The sequence below is a fragment of the Canis aureus genome, chromosome 20 (genome assembly GCF_053574225.1).
Source record: "Canis aureus isolate CA01 chromosome 20, VMU_Caureus_v.1.0, whole genome shotgun sequence".
Classification (NCBI taxonomy): domain Eukaryota; kingdom Metazoa; phylum Chordata; class Mammalia; order Carnivora; family Canidae; genus Canis; species Canis aureus.
This window is the reverse complement of record NC_135630.1, coordinates 36,071,879-36,092,265: the sequence shown is the minus strand read 5'-3', so window position 1 is coordinate 36,092,265 and position 20,387 is coordinate 36,071,879. Positions and strand designations below refer to the sequence as shown.

General features: G+C 48.4%; 1 long non-coding RNA gene across 6 annotated transcripts; it reads right to left on the bottom strand.

Annotated features, from left to right (window-relative positions):
• Window positions 1–3,842: 3,842 nt before the first annotated feature.
• Window positions 3,843–12,540, bottom strand: LOC144291679 (uncharacterized). Of its 6 annotated transcripts, none has more exons than XR_013359070.1 (5): window positions 12,403–12,538; window positions 11,492–11,541; window positions 11,203–11,378; window positions 6,842–7,030; window positions 3,844–4,390 (listed from the first exon to the last, which is right to left on the bottom strand). It is a non-coding gene; the product is annotated as an uncharacterized LOC144291679 (long non-coding RNA). The 6 variants fall into 6 exon arrangements; XR_013359069.1 differs by having other exon boundaries at window positions 11,464–11,541; window positions 12,403–12,534; XR_013359065.1 differs by having other exon boundaries at window positions 3,843–4,390; window positions 11,203–11,541; window positions 12,403–12,535.
• Between the last annotated feature and the right edge of the window lie 7,847 nt (window positions 12,541–20,387).

Here is a 20,387-nt window from a genome sequence, read left to right as displayed (position 1 = left end):
GTACCTGGAGAGCAATGGAGTACCAGGAGGAGGGGGCTGCACGAGACAGGAGCTTGTCACAGGGCAGCCTTTAGGTAAAGATGGTGGACAAAACAAGCAATCTAACCTCCTACAACAACGCTCTCCTGTGTGAGTCCTTATAAAGGAGCATTCAGGTTCTGGAGATGGAAATCAGATTGTGTTCCCTGGCAGTTCACAGCCTCAAAGGCTGGACTCTGCTGCTGCTGCTGCTGCTGCTGGGCTGTGGTCTGCACCTCTATAGAACGAGGACTTGGAAAACCCACATGCCAACGTGTTCCAGCGGGGTAGAGGAATAAATTCAAAAGATTATCTAGATTTAGATCCCACCACTGACACTGGCTTGCTGAGGGATCATTTTCCTCACTGGGCCTCTGCTCCTCTATCTGTAAAATGGGGGGCTGGACAAAGAGACCTCTAAAGGCCACTTATCCCCCCACATTCTATGGTTCTACACATGCTCTGGGGAGAAGTGGGCGTCGTACATGAGCTGTATGACATTAAAAGACTATTAGGACCAGGGCCAGGTGTTACACCCAGAGCCCTCAGGGAGACCCACTGCTAGCAAGGGTTTGGTTGAGAGGCCGGCCTCTCCAGCCTCTGCAAAGATTGTGTTCAAGCATTGCAGGTGGCTTTTGCTGCTCTAAGAAGATACACAAACACACACACACACAGATACTAGACACCTTACCTTTTCATTTCATGTATCAAGAACATCTTTGCAGGTGAATACGGAAAGCTCAAACTCATAATCCATGGAATTGACATGACATAGTTTATTCATGAATGCACATAACAGGAAATGTCCAGTGCTTTGCAAACTGTGGTGTGATATACACCCTTGTACTGACATCCTCACATACTGCAGTTTTTAACACACTGCTCAGATCATGCCACTCACCTCCTCCAAGATGAAATGCAAACTCTTTTCCCTGAGCTTCCAAGGCCTGCATGATCTGGCCCCATGCCTTCCCCAAGCTCACCTTGGAACACCCTCCTTTGCCCACTGGCAGAAGCTCTGCTGGCCTGATTGCAGGACCATGAACTGGCCAAGCCCAATCCTGCCTTGAGGCTGTTACGCCAGCTGTTCCCTCTCCTAGAATGCTCTTCCTTGATCTTCAGTGACTTCTAACTCGCCACTCAGAGCTCAGGTTCAATGTCACCTCCTCCGGGAGACCTTCCTGCTCATCCAAGTTCAAGTAGCCACTCTCACGCTCTTATTATCATTTTATATCAGTTCTCTGCATAGCCTGTTCTGGGTTGAATTGTATCCTCTAAAAAGATTCATTCAAATAACTCAGTACCTGGGAATGTGATCTTATTTGGAAATAGTCTTTGCAGGTGCAATCAAGTTAAGAGGAAGTCAGATTAGGCTAGGATGAACCCTAATCCAATTATTGGCGCCCATATAAACAAGAGGATAATTTGGACGGAGAGACACACAGAAAGAAGAGAATGCCCTGGGATGGCAGACTGCACTGAGATGGCTACAGTAAGCCATGGGACACCAGGGATTGCAGAAACCAGAGAGAAGCAAGGAACAGATTCTCAAACCTCAGAGCCTCCAGAAGGAGCCAACCCTGCCAACACCTTGATTTTGAACTTCTGGCTTCCAGAACTATGGGGACTAGTATTTTTTCTGTTATTTTAAGCCACTCAGTTTGTAGTCATTTGTTATGGCAGCCCTAGGAAAGGAATACCCAGCCCTGACCACTATCCAGTACATTTCTAGCTTCTTTCGTTCTTTGTTTACTTGTGGCCTGCCTCTCCCATTAGAACGTCAGCTCCATGAGAGCAGGGGCCCACTCTGTCCTATTTGTGGCTACTCCCTTGGTACCTGACACACTGACATTTTTTTAATGCAGGGGCAATATGTTATTTCTGAAGGAAATCAATGCCTGTAAGTGGGATTGCAAAATAAAATGTAAGTGTATTTTAATTTTGATGGGACATCAGATTATTTTCCCTCAAACGTTGGCTACTGCCCTCCTCCCTGCAGGCCATAAGAGTGTCCACTTCCTATGTCTTAGCTCTAGAGGATGTTAGCCTGGTTCACACTTGCCATCTGCAGGGTGAACATGAGATCTCATTGCGGGATCCCTGGGTGGCGCAGTGGTTTAGCGCCTGCCTTTGGCCCAGGGCGCGATCCTGGAGACCCGGGATCGAATCCCACGTCAAGCTCCCGGTGCATGGAGCCTGCTTCTCCCTCTGCCTGTGTCTCTGCCTCTCTCTCTCTCTCTGTGACTATCATAAATAAATAAAAATTAAAAAAAAAAAATTAAAAAAAAAAAAAAGAAACCTGGAATTTGTCCCCCTCAAATCGTCATATAAGACGCCTGGCTCTGACTCACCTTTCTGGCCACCCCAGGTGCTGTCAGGCTCTGTCTCCTCTGACACTTATTTGAAAAAAAAAAAAAAAAAGAGATCTCATTGCTGTTCTCTTATTTTCTTGATTATTAGAAAAAGTAACCACCTATTCACAGATTCGTGTGCTATTTGCACCTTTCTTGTGAATTTTTTTCTTTTCTGTTGGTATATGTGGTGGGCAGAATAATGGCCCCCCTAAATTTTCTGTGTTCCAATCCCCAAAACTCTGAATATATTAGGTCACACGGCAAAGGGGAATTAAGGTGGTGGGTGGAATTAAAGATGTTAATTAGTTGACCTTGAGATGGGAAGATAACCCCAGATTATCAGGGTGGCCCCAACGTAATCACAGGGGTCCTTGTAATGGAAAAGAGAAGTAGAAAAGAGAGCTTGATAGGGGGCAGTGCAGGGAGGACTCAGCTAGACACTGCTGACTTTGAAGACAGAAGAAAGGACCAAAAGCCAAGGGAATACAGACACCCTCTGGAAGCTGGAAAAGACTAGGAAATGGATTTTCCCTGAGAGCCTCTAGAAGGAATGTAGACCTGCCAACACTGTACTTTGATTTTAGCCCAGTGAGACTCATCTTGGACTTTTGACCTTCAGAACTGTATGAGGATGAATTCATATTGTTTTAAGCCACTAGCTTTGTGATGATTTATAGAGCAGCAATAAGAAATCAGTACACTATGTTTGAATTTTCTTATCAATTATCAAAGCCAGCACCCGGCAGGTGCACCAAAAATGCAGAATGAATGAAAGAACAGATGAGCTCCAGGAATATCTTTACATTCTATTATCCTTGCATCCCTCCCATCCCTGTGCCCTACAAACACCAAGGCTTCAAATAATGGAGAGACCCAGGTATTGTCTCATTTCTTGGCCCTGTCCCCAAGGCTAAGCTCGGAGGTGAGGCTCCTCATAAATTCCCCATGCCTCACTTCCTGAGTGGGTCTGGAGAGTGAGCAGGACTGGAAGGAATGTCACACAGCAAAAATGCAAGGCTGCCGAGCTGACGTAGCTGTGGGAGGTGGGCATGGACAAATGACGAGACTTCTCCAATCCTCAAATACTCCAGCATGTCAAGGCTGCTGCAGGATGCTCTCCCTGAGGACCAGAATGTGACTACTGTGTGGCTCAGCAGAACTGAAGTGCTCTGGGTCTAGAAGTGACGAAGCATCACTTCCCAGATAAGATTATAACTGACTGCCTTGGGCTCTCCCAATGTACTGGATTTGGGAGAATCCACGTCAAAAGCAGCCCCACGGAATCACCTCTGCAGCAAGGACCTTCAGCCCCGAGCCAACAACCACATGGATGAGCTTGGAAGCAAATTCCTTTGCTCCAGCTGAACCTTGAGATGACTGCAACTGTGTCCCCCTAGCTGGGCACAACCTCAAGAGTGACCCTGAGCCAGAAGCACTCAGCTAAGCCACACCTGAATTACTGACCATCAGAAGCTGTGAAACAATAACGCTCATTGTTTTAAGCCACTGAGTTTTATTATGTAGCAATAGTAACAAATATTGTCGGAAATCTTCTTCCTTCTAAGTTTTGAGAGCTACACTCTAAGGCTAAGGCTCCAGCTTTCCGGTATTTCTGTTGGGAAATCCAAAACAGTTCTGATTCCCGATTCCGTGTGCCTGAGGCTCTTCCCCTGGATGCTGTGATGTTCTCTTCATCCCATGTGTTCTGAAATTGCCCAGCAGTTTGCCTTGCTGGGTCTGTATTTTTCACTGTGCTGGGTCCTTGCGGGGGGGGGGGGGGGGGGGGGGGGAGGGGGCGGGGGGGCAGGCTGTGTCAGGCTGAAGATTCCTTTCTTTCTGTTCAGGGGAATTTTCTTGAATTATTTTATTGACAATTTCTTCCCTTCTATTTTCTCTAGCCTACATTCCTGAAATCCCTTTTATTCATATTTGGGGCCCCCTGTATTAGTCCTTATGTTCTTCCTCGTTATCCTCTTCTGGGTTGAGTGTTCCTCAGATGTTTGGCAATCTTGGTTTACCTGTTGATAATTAGAAATGAACACTGAAGAACTGACTGGAAAGTCTAAAGTTTTATTGGGTTGAATTTGTTCCCCTGAGCCTCACCGAAGTCCCACTTGGGTTTAAATTCCCTTCCATAAGGGCACTTGTGATGAGCACTGGGTGTTGTATAAGTGATGAGTCACTACATCCTACACCTGGAACTACTATTACACTGTATGTTAACTAACTGGAATTTAAATTAAAACTGAGAAAGAAAAAAAAATTAATAAAAACAAATTTACCTCTGTGAATGGGCTCCTGATGGACAAGTAGAGAGTTAATAGGGGATCAAATGAAGGCAGCCAGACAGGTGAAAGCCTTCCAGGAGGGGGCCCCTCAGCCAGCCCCCAGTGGGCCTCACTCAGCTGGGCCACCTCCACATTCAGCGCCACCTCACTCGGTAGTCCTGACCACCACTTCCCACCCTTCCAGCTCTCTCCCATGTACTCTGTCTACTCTTCCAGCCTCTGCAAGAAACTCTCTTGGTTAGAATGAGAAATTTCAAACTACAGGAAAGTATAGAGAGCAAAATAGCACCCATCCATTTACCACCTCATCAGCAGTGATAGGTTTTTTGTTGTTGTTGTTTTTTTGTTTTTTTGCTTCCCATTGACTTTCAAAGACAAACAAACACTACAGGTATAATTGAGATCCCATGTGTAACTCCCCTTACTCTCTTTTCTCTCCCTAGACTTAACCCTTCCACTCCTAGAGGAAACCACTACCTCAACTTTGGTGTGTCCAGGATTCTTTTCCTTCCACTTACGTGTACATCCATAAGTAATAGATAAAACTAGGCTATGTTTCAAAGATTACTAACATGATCCAAATCTATTTATAAATTCATTGCAATCCCTATCAAAATATCAATAGCCTCTTTCACAAAAATGGAAAAGCTGACCCTCAGATTCATAATCATATGAATTCCAAGCGGCCTCAGATGGTCAAAACAATCTTGAAAAAGAAGAAGCTTAGAGGCCTCACATTTCTAGATTTCAAAATTTGCTACAAAGCCACAGTAATTAAAACAGTAGGCTACTACTTTTTATAAGTACTACTACTTTCATAAGTACGGTAAGATCCACCAACAGAATAGAGCAGAGAGCCCAGAAATAAACCCTCCCATACTTAGTTGACTTTTGACAAGGTTGCCAAGACCATTTGATGGAGAAAGGGCAGTCCTTTCAATATGTGGTGCTGGAAAAACTGGGCATCTTCATGCAAAAGAAGTTGGACCCTTACCTAACATGAGGCTTGAAAACTAACTGAATATAGATCAAAGACTTACACTTAAGAGCTAAAATTTTAAGTGACCTAAAAAAAACACAGGGGGCCATCTAGACATTGAAGTTGGCAACAATTTCATAGATTCAACACCAAAAGTACCGACAACAAAAGAAAAAATAGATAAATTGGATTTCATCAAAATTTAGTCTTTACACTTGCTGGCATAAAGATTTTATAACCTTTCTGTGATTTTTTTTCTTTGACCCATGGGTTATTCATAAGTGCTCTGCTTAATGTCCGAACATTTGAGGTCTAATAATCTTTCTTTTGTTCATTTCCAGTTTCATTCCACTTTGGTCAGAGATCATACCCAGCATGATTTCACCTTTTGAAATTTGTTATAACTCGCTTTATGGTTCAATACATGTTCTATTTTGGTAAATATGCACTTGAAGAGGAGAACGTGTACTCTCCAGTTGCCAGGTGCAGTGTTCGAAACTGTCTATTAAAGTCAAGGTGATAAAAAATAAATAAAGTCAAGGTGATTAATTCTGTTGTTCATATTTTCTATATACTTACTGATTTTTTTATCTGCTCTTTCTATCAGTTGCTGAAAGAGATTTTTAAAAATCTCAACTATGATTTCAGATTTGCCTATTTGTCCTTTTGGTTCTGTCAACATTCTGCTTCAAGTACTGTGCAGCTCTGTTGTTAGGTGCATACAAATTTATGATTGTTTTATCTTCCTGTTGAATGGGCCCTTTTATTGTTATGAAATGTTCCTATTTACCTTCCTTACTACTTCTGGCTATGAAGTCCACTTTGATATTAATAGAGTCATACCTTTCATTTGGTAAATGTTTGCATGATATAATTTTTACCATCATTTTACTTTCTGCCTATGTTCTGCAGTTAGTGTCTCATAGGGCAGCCCCTGTGGCCTAGTGGTTTAGCGCCGCCTTCAGCCTGGGGTGTGATCCTGGAGACTCGGATCAAGTCCCACGTCAGGCTCCCTGCATGGAGCCTGCTTCTCCCTCTGCCTATGTCTCTGCCTCTCTCTCTCTGTCTCTCATGAATAAATAAATTTAAAAATCTTTAAAAAAAATAATAAAGTGTCTCATAGAAGTGCTACAAGGGATGGAGTGTGTGACTCTTGATCTCAGGGTCATGAGTTCAAGCCCCATGTTGGGTGTAGAACTTACTTTTAAAAATTTTTTGGGCAGCCCTGGTGGCTCAGAGTTTTAGCACTGTCTTCAGCCCAGGACCTGATCCTGGAGACTGGGATTGAGTCCCACGTCGGGCTCCCAGCATGGAGCCTGCTTCTCCCTCTGCCTGTGTCTCTGCCTCTTTCTCTCCTGCTCTGTATCTCTCATGAGTAAATAAAATAAAATCTTAAAAAAAAAAAGACAGAAACATGTTTTTTTCCTGAACCATTTGAGAGTATTTGCCGACGCGATATACCTGAACACTTTAGCGTATGTTTCCTATATTTTCTGGTGTAACCACAGTACAATCTTCAAAATCAGGCAATTGATAATGATGAATTCTCATCTTATCCAAGATCCCATTTAAGATTTGCCAATTGTCCCAATAACATCTTTAGAAAAAGAATCATACATTAGATCAAAAATTTAGTTGTCATGAGTTATTGTGCCTTTTTAGTCTCCTTCAGTCTGGACCAGCTCCTCGACCTTTCCTTTGATACTTTTATAGGTTACAGGCTATAATGTGCCTCCATGTGTGTGTCTGATAGTCTGACTTGTGAGCATTACATTCAGATTATGCATGTTTGTCTGGAATGTCACAGAAGTGGTGCTGAATTCTCATTGCATCTCATCAGGTGCTGCATATCAATTTGGGCCATTACTAGCAAAGCATACTTTGGTCATTTGATTATGGTGGGGTCTGCCTACCTTATGATCACTGTGAATTATTCTTTTCTCCTTTGTGACTGGTATTTTGTGCAAAGGGACTTAAAAACTATATAGTCTTGATCCTTGCTGAACTTCACTATTTATTTATATAGACTTGTAGTTTCTTATTTTATTCCAAGGTTTATAATCCAATTTACTATTTATTTTGATTTTCAGATTGTCCCTGATTTGATCAGTGGGAGCCACTTTGAGACAGGTTCTGTATCCTTTTGACATGTCCCCATCATTCCTTGAGCACTTGCTTGCATTTTGACCCAAGATATTCCAGATTTATCTTACACTTTCCCTACCTCAATCCTAGAATCAGCCATTCTCCAAGGATCCCCAGGTTCTTTCTTAGAAACTGTTATTTAGTGTGACACCTGGGTGGTAGACTTGGTTGAGCATCTGACTCGTGGTTTCAGCTTGGGTCATGATCTCAAGGTTATCAGATCAAGCCCCTCATTCAGCTCTGCATTTAGTACAGAGTCTGCTTGAGAGTCTCCTTCTCCCCAAGCCCCTCCCCGCTCCCTAAAATAATCTTTTAAAAAAGAAAAAGAAACTTATTTAGAAACCAAACTCTAGGTGTTAGGTATTTTCATTGCTAATGAGGTGTATCTTTCTCTGCTTTGTGTGGACAGAGCTAGAGAATGTGTATGTAATACATATACATGCATATTATACATCTATATGGATGAACCCATCAGATACATTCTATTCCAAACAAGTATCACAGGGTTTGTTCTATTTTTTTTTCCTTTTCTGTATTTGTAACTCTGACTAAACCTGAACCTCTTCTCCACAAATGGGGATGACCTCTTCACTGTGCTCAGGAACTGGCATCCCACACCTGGCTTCCCTTCCAGGGAAATGCCCTTCTCATCCTGTCTGAGCTCTAATATCCTGCTTTTTTTAGGTCACCATGGCTTCCTCACTTTCCACACTCTTCACACACATACACACTACACCTTGTTTTGCCCCACCTAATGGCTTTAGAATTAAATTGCTCAGGAATAGAAGAGAAGGGAAGGAAAAGAGGAACATGAATTGCCTTTATTTTTGAAAAAAAAATTCATAGGATATAGAAAGTTTTTTTCTATAGTTAAAAATGCAATTCCATTGTCTTCTAGATTTCATAGTTGCTACTAATAAGTCAGCCATAACTCACTGTCCTTCCTTTGAATGTAACGTGTTCTATTTTTCCTGGCTGCTTTTAATAGTTTCTGTCTTTGGTTTTCCCCATGTGTAGTTTTCTTTGTATTTTTTTAACACAGGATGCACTAAGCATTGTGAATCTATGAATTGTCTTTGATTTTGAAAACTCTTGCCCTTTATCTCTTCAAATAAGCTTTTATGATTCTCTCTTCCTCCCTTTTTCTGATAATCCAATTATATACATGATTGATCTGATGACTGTGTCCCAATATGTGTCTCATATTGTTATTTTCATTATTTGCTCTCTGTGCTTCAGTTTGAATATCTTCTATAGTCTAAGTTATCTTCCAATAACTCCAATAGCAAAATTATCTGAGTTGTGATGATGGAATGAATACCTCCAACAAATGACAAGATTGATGATATCAAGCACACATCAAGATCGGGAACACTTGGGCAGCCTGGGTGGCTCAGCGGTTTAGGACTGCCTTCAGCCCAGGGTGTGATACTGGAGACCTGGGATCAAGTCCCACATCGGGCTCCCTGCATGGACCCTGCTTCTCCCTCTGCCTGTGTCTCTGCCTCTGTGTGTCTCTCATGAATGAATGAATAAAATCTTAAAAAAAAAAAATAGGAGAAACTTTATTACTTACATATGAAGATTACTGGGGGAGAGCCCAGAAACTTCCCAAGCAGGTCTAAAAATGGCTTGGGAGAGCAGAGAAAGGAGACTGGCTTTGAAGTCAGTCATTGGAGGGTGGGGGCTAGGGGCAAGTGTTTCCATGCATCGACCAGGACTTGCATGGCTTGAACTTCCTGCTGAGACTAATGGCAGAAGCACCTAGGCTTTCTTATGAGCTGGCCCAAGTTTAAAACAGAAAGGAAGAGGGAGTAGTGGGGCATAAAAGCTGTCAGCATTCAAGTATCAAAAATAGATTATTTTACTATAACTTGTGCTATGGACTGAATGTTTGTCCCCCACCCCCATGCTTGCCTCTAAATCATAGTTAAAACTTTAACCTTCATTGTCATGGCATTTTGAAGTGGAGCCTTTGAAAGGTGATTAGGTTTAGATGAAGTCATGAAGGTGTAGTCCTTATGATGGGATTAATGCCCTTATAAGAAGATGAGATACCAAAGTTCCCTCTCTCCATTGTGTGAAAACACAGCAAGAAGGTGCCATCTGCAAGCCAAAAAGAGCCTCTCACCAGGAACCAAAGGTGCCTTGGATTTCCCAGCCTCCATGTCTGAGAAATGTCTGTTGTTTAAGGCATCCAGTCTGTGGTATTTTGTTACGGCAGTCTGAGCTGACTGAGATACTCTATAAGTCTGGTCTATTACATTTTTTTCTCATGCTTTTTGGTCATGATTTCTTATCTATTCATATGTGTTATATTTTTTTAAATTGAATTTCAGATGTTATATTTAAAAGAATCGTAGAACTTAAAAGTCATTATTCTTCTCCAGAAAGGATATTTCTCCTGTCTTTGGCAGATAAGGTGAGGGGCAAATCACCTATATCCAATCAGAAACTGAATTGGGCTGGAGCTAGATTCCAGGGTTAATCGGTTTCTGGTTTCAGACGTTTCAAGAGTGAGACATGATACCTGTTTCTTGCAGCTTCCTCCTTCTAGAAGCTTCCTTCTCATGCATGGTCCTCCTGAGTTTTTGATATTGAGACTGGCAGTTGTCTCCTTGGTCTTAAAAATTCTGCTCTTCTGGGACCCCTGGGTGGCTCAGCAGTTGAGCACCTGCCTTCAGCCCAGGGCGTGATCCTGGAGTTCCAGGATCAAGTCCCACGTTGGGCTCCTGGCATGGAGCCTGCTTCTCCCTCTGCCTATGTTTCTGTCTCTCCCTCTCTCGGTGTCTCTCATGAATAAATAAATAAAATCTTTTAAAAAAATTCTGCTCTTCTGGGACACTGAGCTTAGCTCTTTTACCTCCCTTCACATGCAAGCAGAATATCTGGCAAATGTCTTTCCATGTTTCTTGAAGGCTTCTTCCTCTGGTTGTATTATGTTTTTCAAGAACTAAAAAATCTGTGTCTTGATAGCATATCCCACCAGCATCCTATACTATTCCAGCACTCAGTGTTCCAGGGGGAGAGTCTGGAGCTTCGTTATTCTCTAGTCATTCAGGCTAGTCCATGTAGCTGTCAAAATCCCTGTTGGTTTCTCCTTCCACTAGCAGAGCTCTTTGCCCAACACTCAGTCTGGAACACTGACTCAGCAAATGGACTACTGGAAGAAAAGGCCTAGTAATTCCAACTCACCTACGGAGAGTTTTCCTTCCCAGTAGGTTTATTGCCACCAACCACATTCTAACCTTTCTAGATGCTTCACTTCTATTGCTACCTATCACAAAATTATTCTTACAAAGAAAGTGGAGAAACGTGAAAATGTGATCACAAGAGTAAAACAATTCAGTAGATATTTTAACTAATTAATAGTTCCAGTGGACCATGAAAGTACTATCATGGCTCAAGCAATGTTTACCTCAACAAAATAACTGTCAATACTGGTGCTTCAGCCATCTGATATGAGTTGAAGAAGGGAGAAGGTATGTTTGGGCATGAGGTCTTATTGTCATCTTTCAAATCTTTCTTACTTAGCAATAATTGCCTCCGCCTGTTCTTCACCTTGGCTCAGGATCTGAAGGAACAGCAGAGTAACTGAAAGAGAGTGAGTCTGGATTAGGTAGAGCCTTTTAAATTCCTGTGCTAGGGCCGCCCAGGTGGCTCAGCGGTTTAGCGCCACCTTCAGCCCAGGGCCTGATCCTGGAGACCTGGGATCCAGTCCCACGTTGGGCTCCTTGCGTGGAGCCTGCCTCTTCCTCTGAAAATTAAATAAATAAGAAAGAAAACAAATAAATAAAATAAATTCCTGTGTTACTTTCAGGAAGTTACTTCGCCTCGATTAAGTTCTGGTTTCCTCCTTTATAAAAGAAGACAACCAATGCCTACCTCCTGGGGCTCTAATTATGTTAGACATAAAGTACCCCAAACACAGGAAACAATCTACGCATTGTCCTCATGGGTCTCCCCCGGGTCCTCAGTTTACTCTTATGCAAAATTAGGATGGTGCCAACTTCCAGAGTTGTTTTGATTCTGCAGTTAAATGAGACCATGGAGCAGAAGGGTTCTGCTGCATTTTGCTGTGCAAGGTCTGGTCCCTGTGTTGGAGGTGGCTCTTTGGGTGGCTGAGCCACCAAGTAACTGGTCTCATGGCAAAGTTTTTGGTTAATTTTGGTTTCTAGGGCCTCTTCCCTGTTTGTGCATCCTCAAGTCCACTTGTCTTCACAGGGTGGCTGGTTGCTGACCAAGCTGGGACCTCGTGCGCCCGGAGCTCCGCGCACCCTCAGGGCGCAGGGAGCGGCTGCGGTCCACCCAACCGCTAGGATGTGCCCGCCCAGTCCCATTAGGTGGCCACATGGTGCAGCGCGTGGAACCACGAAGAGCAGCGGTCAAATCCCACCTCCCCACGACTAGCTGTGCGCCTCTGGGCAAGTCCCGTACACTTCCGCCATCAGTTTTCCTCGTCCTGACCCAGGGGGATACCAGGATACCCACCGCGAGACCGTCACAACAGGAAGCCTGGCGTCCGTGGGACACACCCGTGAAAGGCAGCTGTCACTCTGCCCGGTCCCCAGCCCCTCCTGTGCCCACGTCCCCGGCTCTGTGCGGGCTCAGCGCCTACCTTCCCGGAGGTCAAATCCGTCTCTGCGCCCGGCACTCCGTCAAGATGGCGCCTCCCATGATGTTCCCCCACCAACCAGGCCACAGAGGGTGCCGCCCACGGGGCCTGCGGGGGGCCAATGGGAGCGCGGGAAGGCCGGGGGGGGGGGCAATGGGCGGGGCAGAGCCAATGGGACTGTGGGAAGGCGGGGGGGGGCAATGGGCGGGGCAGAGCCAATGGGACTGTGGGAAGGCGGGGGGGGCAATGGGCGGGGCGGAGCCGATGGGACTGTGGGAAGGCGGGGGGGGGCAATGGGCGGGGCAGACCCAATGGGACTGTGGGAAGGCGGGGGGGCAATGGGCGGGGCAGAGCCGATGGGACTGTGGGAAGGCGGGGGGGGGCAATGGGCGGGGCAGAGCCAATGGGACTGTGGGAAGGCGGGGGGGGGCAATGGGCGGGGCGGAGCCGATGGGACTGTGGGAAGGCGGGGGGGGCAATGGGCGGGGCAGAGCCAATGGGACTGTGGGAAGGCGGGGGTGGCAATGGGCGGGGCAGACCCAATGGGACTGTGGGAAGGCGGGGGGGCAATGGGCGGGGCAGAGCCGATGGGACTGTGGGAAGGCGGGGGGGCAATGGGCGGGGCGGAGCCGATGGGACTGTGGGAAGGCGGGGGGGGGGGGCAATGGGCGGGGCGGAGCCGATGGGACTGTGGGAAGGCGGGGGGGGGCAATGGGCGGGGCAGAGCCAATGGGACTGTGGGAAGGCGGCGGGGGGCAATGGGCGGGGCAGAGCCAATGGGACTGTGGGAAGGCGGGGGGGGGCAATGGGCGGGGCGGAGCCGATGGGACTGTGGGAAGGCGGGGGGGGGCAATGGGCGGGGCAGAGCCAATGGGACTGTGGGAAGGCGGGGGGGGCAATGGGCGGGGCGGAGCCGATGGGACTGTGGGAAGGCGGGGGGGGCAATGGGCGGGGCAGAGCCAATGGGACTGTGGGAAGGCGGGGGTGGCAATGGGCGGGGCAGAGCCAATGGGACTGTGGGAAGGCGGGGGGGCAATGGGCGGGGCAGAGCCGATGGGACTGTGGGAAGGCGGGGGGGCAATGGGCGGGGCGGAGCCGATGGGACTGTGGGAAGGCGGGGGGGGGGCAATGGGCGGGGCGGAGCCGATGGGACTGTGGGAAGGCGGGGGGGCAATGGGCGGGGCAGAGCCAATGGGACTGTGGGAAGGCGGCGGGGGGCAATGGGCGGGGCAGACCCAATGGGACTGTGGGAAGGCGGGGGGGGCAATGGGCGGGGCAGAGCCAATGGGACTGTGGGAAGGCGGGGGGGGGGCAATGGGCGGGGCAGACCCGATGGGACTGTGGGAAGGCGGGGAGGGGGCAATGGGCGGGGCGGAGCCGATGGGACTGTGGGAAGGAGGGGGGGGGCAATGGGCGGGGCAGAGCCAATGGGACTGTGGGAAGGCGGGGGGGGCAATGGGCGGGGCAGAGCCGATGGGACTGTGGGAAGGCGGGGGGGGGCAATGGGCGGGGCGGACCCAATGGGACTGTGGGAAGGCGGGGGGGGGCAATGGGCGGGGCAGAGCCGATGGGACTGTGGGAAGGCGGTGGGGGCAATGGGCGGGGCAGACCCAATGGGACTGTGGGAAGGCGGGGGGGGGGCAATGGGCGGGGCAGAGCCGATGGGACTGTGGGAAGGCGGGGGGGGGGCAATGGGCTGGGCAGAGCCAATGGGACTGTGGGAAGGCGGGGAGGGGGAATGGGCAAAGCAGAGCCAATGGGAGCACGGGAAGGCAGGAGGAGGGGCCGATGGGCGGGGCAGAGCCAATGGGAGCGCGGGAAGGTGGCCGGGGGAGCCAATGGCGCGGCGGCGGGGCCGGGGGCGGGCCAAGCTGGCCCAGCGGGCCTCTCTGAATGCCTGGCGCGTAGGGGCTCCGGGCCCGGCGTTCTCTCTCCCCGCCGGCAGGGCTTGGGCAGGACGCCAACGCCGCCCTCGGCCTCCGCCCCGCTTCCCAGCCCGGAGAGCGTGAATACATTAGGCTATTCTTAGTAGGGCCTGAAAAGGAGCCCTTTCTGTCTACTGAGAGAGACAAGGTTTTGTCAGTATCCGATTCTCCGCCCCAAGCAGCACAGCCAGGTGGGTCCCCGGCTGGTGCAGCTGCGAGCCCGAGCGCCCGGCGTGCTGGTGCCCCAGGGGCCGCTCCGCCGGGGCCAGGGGTCTCTGCTCCGCTGGGCTCTGGCGAGGGGAGCAGATGCTCCGGGGGTCGGGGCAAACAGGCGTGTGGCCGCAGGAGCCTGCCCAGAGGTCCGGCCCGGGGCGCCTGCTCCCCGCCCTGCCCAGGGCGCCAGGTAATTCTGGGCCGCTCGGACCCCCTCCGTGTGCTCCTCACCCACTGCCCCCAGCCCCCGCCCCTCCCCGCTGCTCCTTCCGGTCCCTCAGGCCTGGGCTTTCCTGAGCATCCATCTGCAGGAGAGCTCTCCCTCCCTGTCACTCTCCATCACATCATCCCGCATTCCCTTTACAGTGCTTATCCCGACATGAGATCATCCATCCATGTGGTCATTGCCTACTCCCCAACTAAAGTGTCAGCTCCACCAGGGCAGGGACCATGCTGTCTCATTGACATGTGTAGACATTCAATAAATTGATGTTGAATGAATGAATCCAAAATATGGTATTTAAAGGCCCAAGACCGGGCAGCCCGGTGGCTCAGCGGTTTAGCACCAACTTCAGCCCAGGGCCTGATCCTGGAGACCCGGCATCGAGTCCCACATCGGGCTCCCTGCGTGGAGCCTGCTTCTCCCTCTGCCTGCTTCTGTCTCTGCCTCTCTCTCTCTCTCTCTCTCTCATAAATAAAAAAATAAAATCTTTTTTTAAAAAATAAAGGCCCAAGACCCTTCTGGAACCCTTCTTGTTGCAAATTGATGAGTCTACCAACCAAGGACCTTATTCCCCACACCCACCTGGAGAAATACCCATGGTTGGTGGTGAAGATATGGGTGGATCCTCTACTAAACAATAGCGTGAGGAAGGCTGGGCCCCAAACATGTCCGCATGGCTCCCTCTCATACGACGAAAACAAGGGGAAGCTCTGGCCAACATCTCAGAACTTGAAATTTCTAGAGCCATTGCGAACTAGATGCTCAGAAATCCTTGAATATCTTATTGATATTTTGTTGAGTTGAGAGTGTCTACATCTGGCAAAATAATAAGGAAAATGACCTTGATATATTGAATTCCTGTACCAGGCATGTTCCCTGTCTTAGGCTGCTGAAATGAAATACCAGAGGATGGATGGCTTCAATAAGAGGGGTTTCTTTCTCACAGTTCTGGAGGCTGGGAAGTCCAAGATCAAGGTGCTAGCAGATTCGGTTCCTGATGAGACACACATCATGGCCAGCAGATGGCCACTTTCTCTCTGTGTCCTCACATAGTGGAAGGCAGAGAGAAGCAAGGTTTCTGGTGTCTTTTCTTTTCTTTTCTTTTCTTTTCTTTTCTTTTCTTTTCTTTTCTTTTTTTCTTTTCTTCTTTCTTTCAAGATTGTATCTATTTATTCATGAGAGACACAGGCAGAGGGAGAAGCAGGATCCCTATAAGAGCCTGATACAGGATTCGACCCCAGGACCCTGGGATCACAACCTAAGCCAAAGGCTCAACCACTGAGCCACGCAGGCACCCCCAGTGTCTTTTCTTATGAAGGCACTAATTCCATCATAGGGGCCCACCCTTATGGCCTCATTTAAACCTAATTATGTCCCACTGGCCCTACCTCCAAGTACTATCACATAGGGGGTTAGAATTTCAACATATGAATTAGGGGGGGAGAGGGTTACACTTGTAACACTTGTAGAGCTTGTATGGCTCATAACACTCCCTATATCAACTATAATTACAGAAATACCACAAAGTGACTGACTAATCTCATTTAGTAACACTCTCAGGTACAGGGAGGCAACAGGGGAGATTTACTCAAGGCCACACAGTGAAACCAAAGTTCGGTGGCCTCCTGTAGTAAGCTGCCCCCTCAAACCAGCTAGCTAACCCCTATCACACAGAGATCATACAACAGGCCCCGGAGTCTGGTCTGCCTGGCCACTCAATAATAGAATTTGTTGCTGAAAAAAAAACTCAGAAAAATAACATCCTGCATCAGAGGGAACCTTTTGCTCTAAGCATCACATTTTGGATTTGCTCATTTATTTCTCTGTCCCCCAAAGATTGTGGAGTATGTACTCTGTGCCCCAGAATATAGCAGTGTACCAGACAGCATGTTCTGACCCTGGTGGGGCTGGCCCTCAACAGGGAGTAGACAATGAAGAGACAAGTTAATAATTCCATATGAGGTTAAGTATCATAAAGGAATATACAGAATTGGTGAGTGTAGAGCAGTGAGGAGGGAGAGCTGCCCTGCCTATGGGTGGTCAGAGGGCCCCTTGGAACAGGAGACGGGAGAGAGACTCCTAGAGGGACAGCGCTTGGCAACTCTTGACACAACTGCTCCTGAATTTCAGAATCACACCTGTGGATGCTGAGACGCTCTACTCAGAAGGGGACTCCAGGTGGGCCCCACAGCGCAAGGCCCAGCAAGACCCCAGCGTCTCCTGCTTCTGTGCCCACAGCGCCACCCCCACCTCCACCTTCCCCACAAAGGCCACCCCCACTCACACACCATCTCTTTGTTTCTTTATTTATTTTACCACATCTGAGGAGTTTTTAATGGGAGAAAGGGCCTAGGAATGGGGTTGTTTGAGGACAAGGAAATGAGCCACTTGCTGTGATGAATGTTCTTGAAAAGCAATTTCTTTTTTCACAGGTAGCTCGCTGGGCTTGGGAACAAAAGTGCTTTGGCTGCCTATCAAATACTAACAGAGGCTAACTGTTTTCTCGGCACTTCTCTCTCCCTGCACACGCTCTCTCGCGTCTCTCCCTACACAGGCCAGAAATGACACCAAGTTCGAGGGTTGGGGGGGTCTCCCCCAGGATAAAGTGGCAGGCAGCTGTTTTTCTGGTGCCCAAGGACCTCCCTGCCCACTACCCTCTCCCTTCTCTGCTCATTTGTTTTCAAGCAGCGACCGTACTGCAATGACATCTTCTCTGTCCTGCTGGGAGGGGAAAGGGGCATCCCCAGGAAATCAGAGATCAGGTGGGAATCCTGAAAATGCTGATGCTGCCTACAGCAGCCAGGAGCTCACCCAGGGTCTCCCAGCGGTTTAGCAAAAGGGGAAATAACCCTGCACCTTTGCCCCTGGACTCCAACCACATCCCTCCACCAGAGCCGCCATATTCATGTTGTGAGACCACATTTCTCCATTGTTCTCAGTTTACCCAGGCAAGATCTTTTCCCCCTGAGGGTGGACTCTCAGGCCTCATAGTGCATCTGCGGGAAACACCTCTCAGGTGGTGCCAACAGAGACCCTACAAGTCACCGGAATCCCGCTTTTGCCAAATGATGGTTGTGCCTGGCTATCTGAGAGAGTATTTTAAATCCTTGAGAAATATGACAGCTAAAGGAAAACAAGGGATTAAGTTTCCAGCTAGGCCCACGCAGAACTGGTGAAAAATTAGTGTCTGAAACTGACTGTTACAAGAGTCTGAGTTTCAGCAATAATTCCAGGAAACCGGAAGTCTCCTGCTAGCGCACATCCTGTAAGGAAGACAGGACCAAACTCAACCTCTCTCTCCTGCTCCCCTTTAAACTGACTCCTGCTTTTAGATTTGCCAAAGGGACAGTTGTCAGAAACAAGAGGCCGGCTGGGGGGTAACTCAGCCTGGACAGGCAAGTAGACATCAGTGTCTAATCATATTACAGATGTGTCTGGAAACGATTTCACTTCCTCAGCAGAGTGTTGGAATTAGGGATTTGGGTTTGTTCTCCTGAAGAGGGAGTGACATTTCTCATCTTAGTCACAGAGGAGAGAGGCCTGTACTCCTTATTAAAAGAACTGGAGGCAAGTAGCAGGGTGTGGGCTCCCTTTAGCCCACTCTGACAGTCCCAGTTCTAGAGCTTGGACAAGTCTCTAGCCTAAGGCCTCCAACTCCAAATTCTGACAGTGGCTGCAAAGGCAGGGTATAGAAGGGTCGGGCCTGTGTTCTCCTCCCTCCTCCCTTTGGGACTGCGGTAGCCAGCCTCTAATGATGGCCTTCAATGAGCTTCATCTTCTTGCGACTAGCTATTGACTAATAGAATGTGACAGAAGCTATGCTTGTATTCCTGAGGTTGCATCATAAGAAGTCTTGCAGTTCCACCAGGGTCTCCCAGGTCATGCATCTGGAAGTAGCTAGGCTCCAAGTAAGAAGTCTGACTACCCCAAGACTGTATGCTGGGTGAAAGTCTACACAGCAGGGTCCTGTGAAAAGAGAGCTGCCCAGCCAGTCCCTATGCTCTGAGCCACCCAGCTGGGGCACAGACAGGCCATGCGGGGTGACCTGCCCAACTGAGCCTCAGCCCTCAAGCTCCGCCCAGCATCTAACTGCAGCTACAAGAGAGACCCCCATAGAAAATAGCCCAACCATGAGCCCAGTCAACTAATGAAAGCAAATAAATGCTATAGTAAGCCAGGAAGTATCAGTGTTTTTTATAATGCAGCAAGAGAAAGCCAGAACAGAGATCCTGGCTTGGAGAAGGAAGAGGTTTGCAAAGCATTTCCCCCGGTCTAGCTGACCAATGGTTTCAAGCACTGGTTTTCTTTTTTTTTTTTTTTTCAATTTTTATTTATTTATGATAGTCACAGAGAGAGAGAGAGAGAGGCAGAGACATAGGCAGAGGGAGAAGCAGGCTCCATGCACCGGGAGCCCGACATGGGATTCGATCCCGGGTCTCCAGGATTGCGCCCTGGGCCAAAGGCAGGCGCCAAACCGCTGCGCCACCCAGGGATCCCCAAGCACTGGTTTTCAAACTGGCTCAGCTAAGGAATCTTTTGTCCATTGAAACCATAATCAGAGGGGCAGCCCCGGTGGCCCAGCGGTTTAGTGCCACCTTCGGCCCTGGGGTGTGACCCTGGAGGTCGAGGATCACGAGTTCCACTTCGGACTCCCTGCAGGGAGCCTGCTTCTCCCTCTGCCTGTGTCTCTGCCCCCCTGTCTCCCTCTCTCTCTCTCTGTCTCTCATGAATAAATAAATAAAATCTTAAAAAAAAAGAAATCATAATCAGAACTGGCATACGTAGTCAAAATAATAGCACAGTGGCTTTCTTTTTGAAAAGGAGGGAGGCCCCGACCAATCTCTCCTTTTCCCCTATGCCCCTGCAGCCACCCCTGAGAAATGAATGAGACCTCCACTGAATCTCCCTGGACTCTCACTCTTGTTCTCTTTTCTTCTTTTCCTAAAAAGCAGAGACAAAAATAAAACAAAAACAAAAACAAAAAACAACCCACAATAGACTTTCTTCATGCACAGTCCCCTGGTCCAGAGGGGATTTGGGCCACACCCTAGAGTTGTGCCCACAGTGGTCTTGTTGGGTCTCCTATACATCTGAAGGTTACACACTCTGAGGACCTCCCCTGACTCAGCAGGTGGAAGATGCCCCGGGTGGTTCCAGCACCCATGTTCTCTGGCAACACCCTGCCTTCCTTCACCAAAAAACACCAGGGTCATGGTCTGGCTGGCCCTCCTGAGAAGCTAGAAAAGCTCTTCTGCCAAAAGATATTGTTATCAAGGGACATTGTTATCAACTTCTGCTTCTAGCCCACCATTTAGGTAGAAGAGAAACAAGTATATACAATCTCTGTTATCCTAATGGAGAAACTGAGGCCCAGAGAGGTTCATACTCTCTGTAAAACAAGAGTAGAGATATCTCCAGCCCCGGTCCAAGTCTTTCCTCCCAGCAGCATTAGCTGCTCCACCACCCTTGTGTGTGTGAAGACAGTGACCATAGGCCTGAAGGGAGGGTACACTTCTCTTCCAAAGCCAAGCCAAGCTGCACTCACCAGTCACAGTGACTGGCATGGCCCCCTCCCCACTTGGGTTATCCTGGCCAAAGCTGGAGCCTGTGAGTCTTTCCAGGACTAG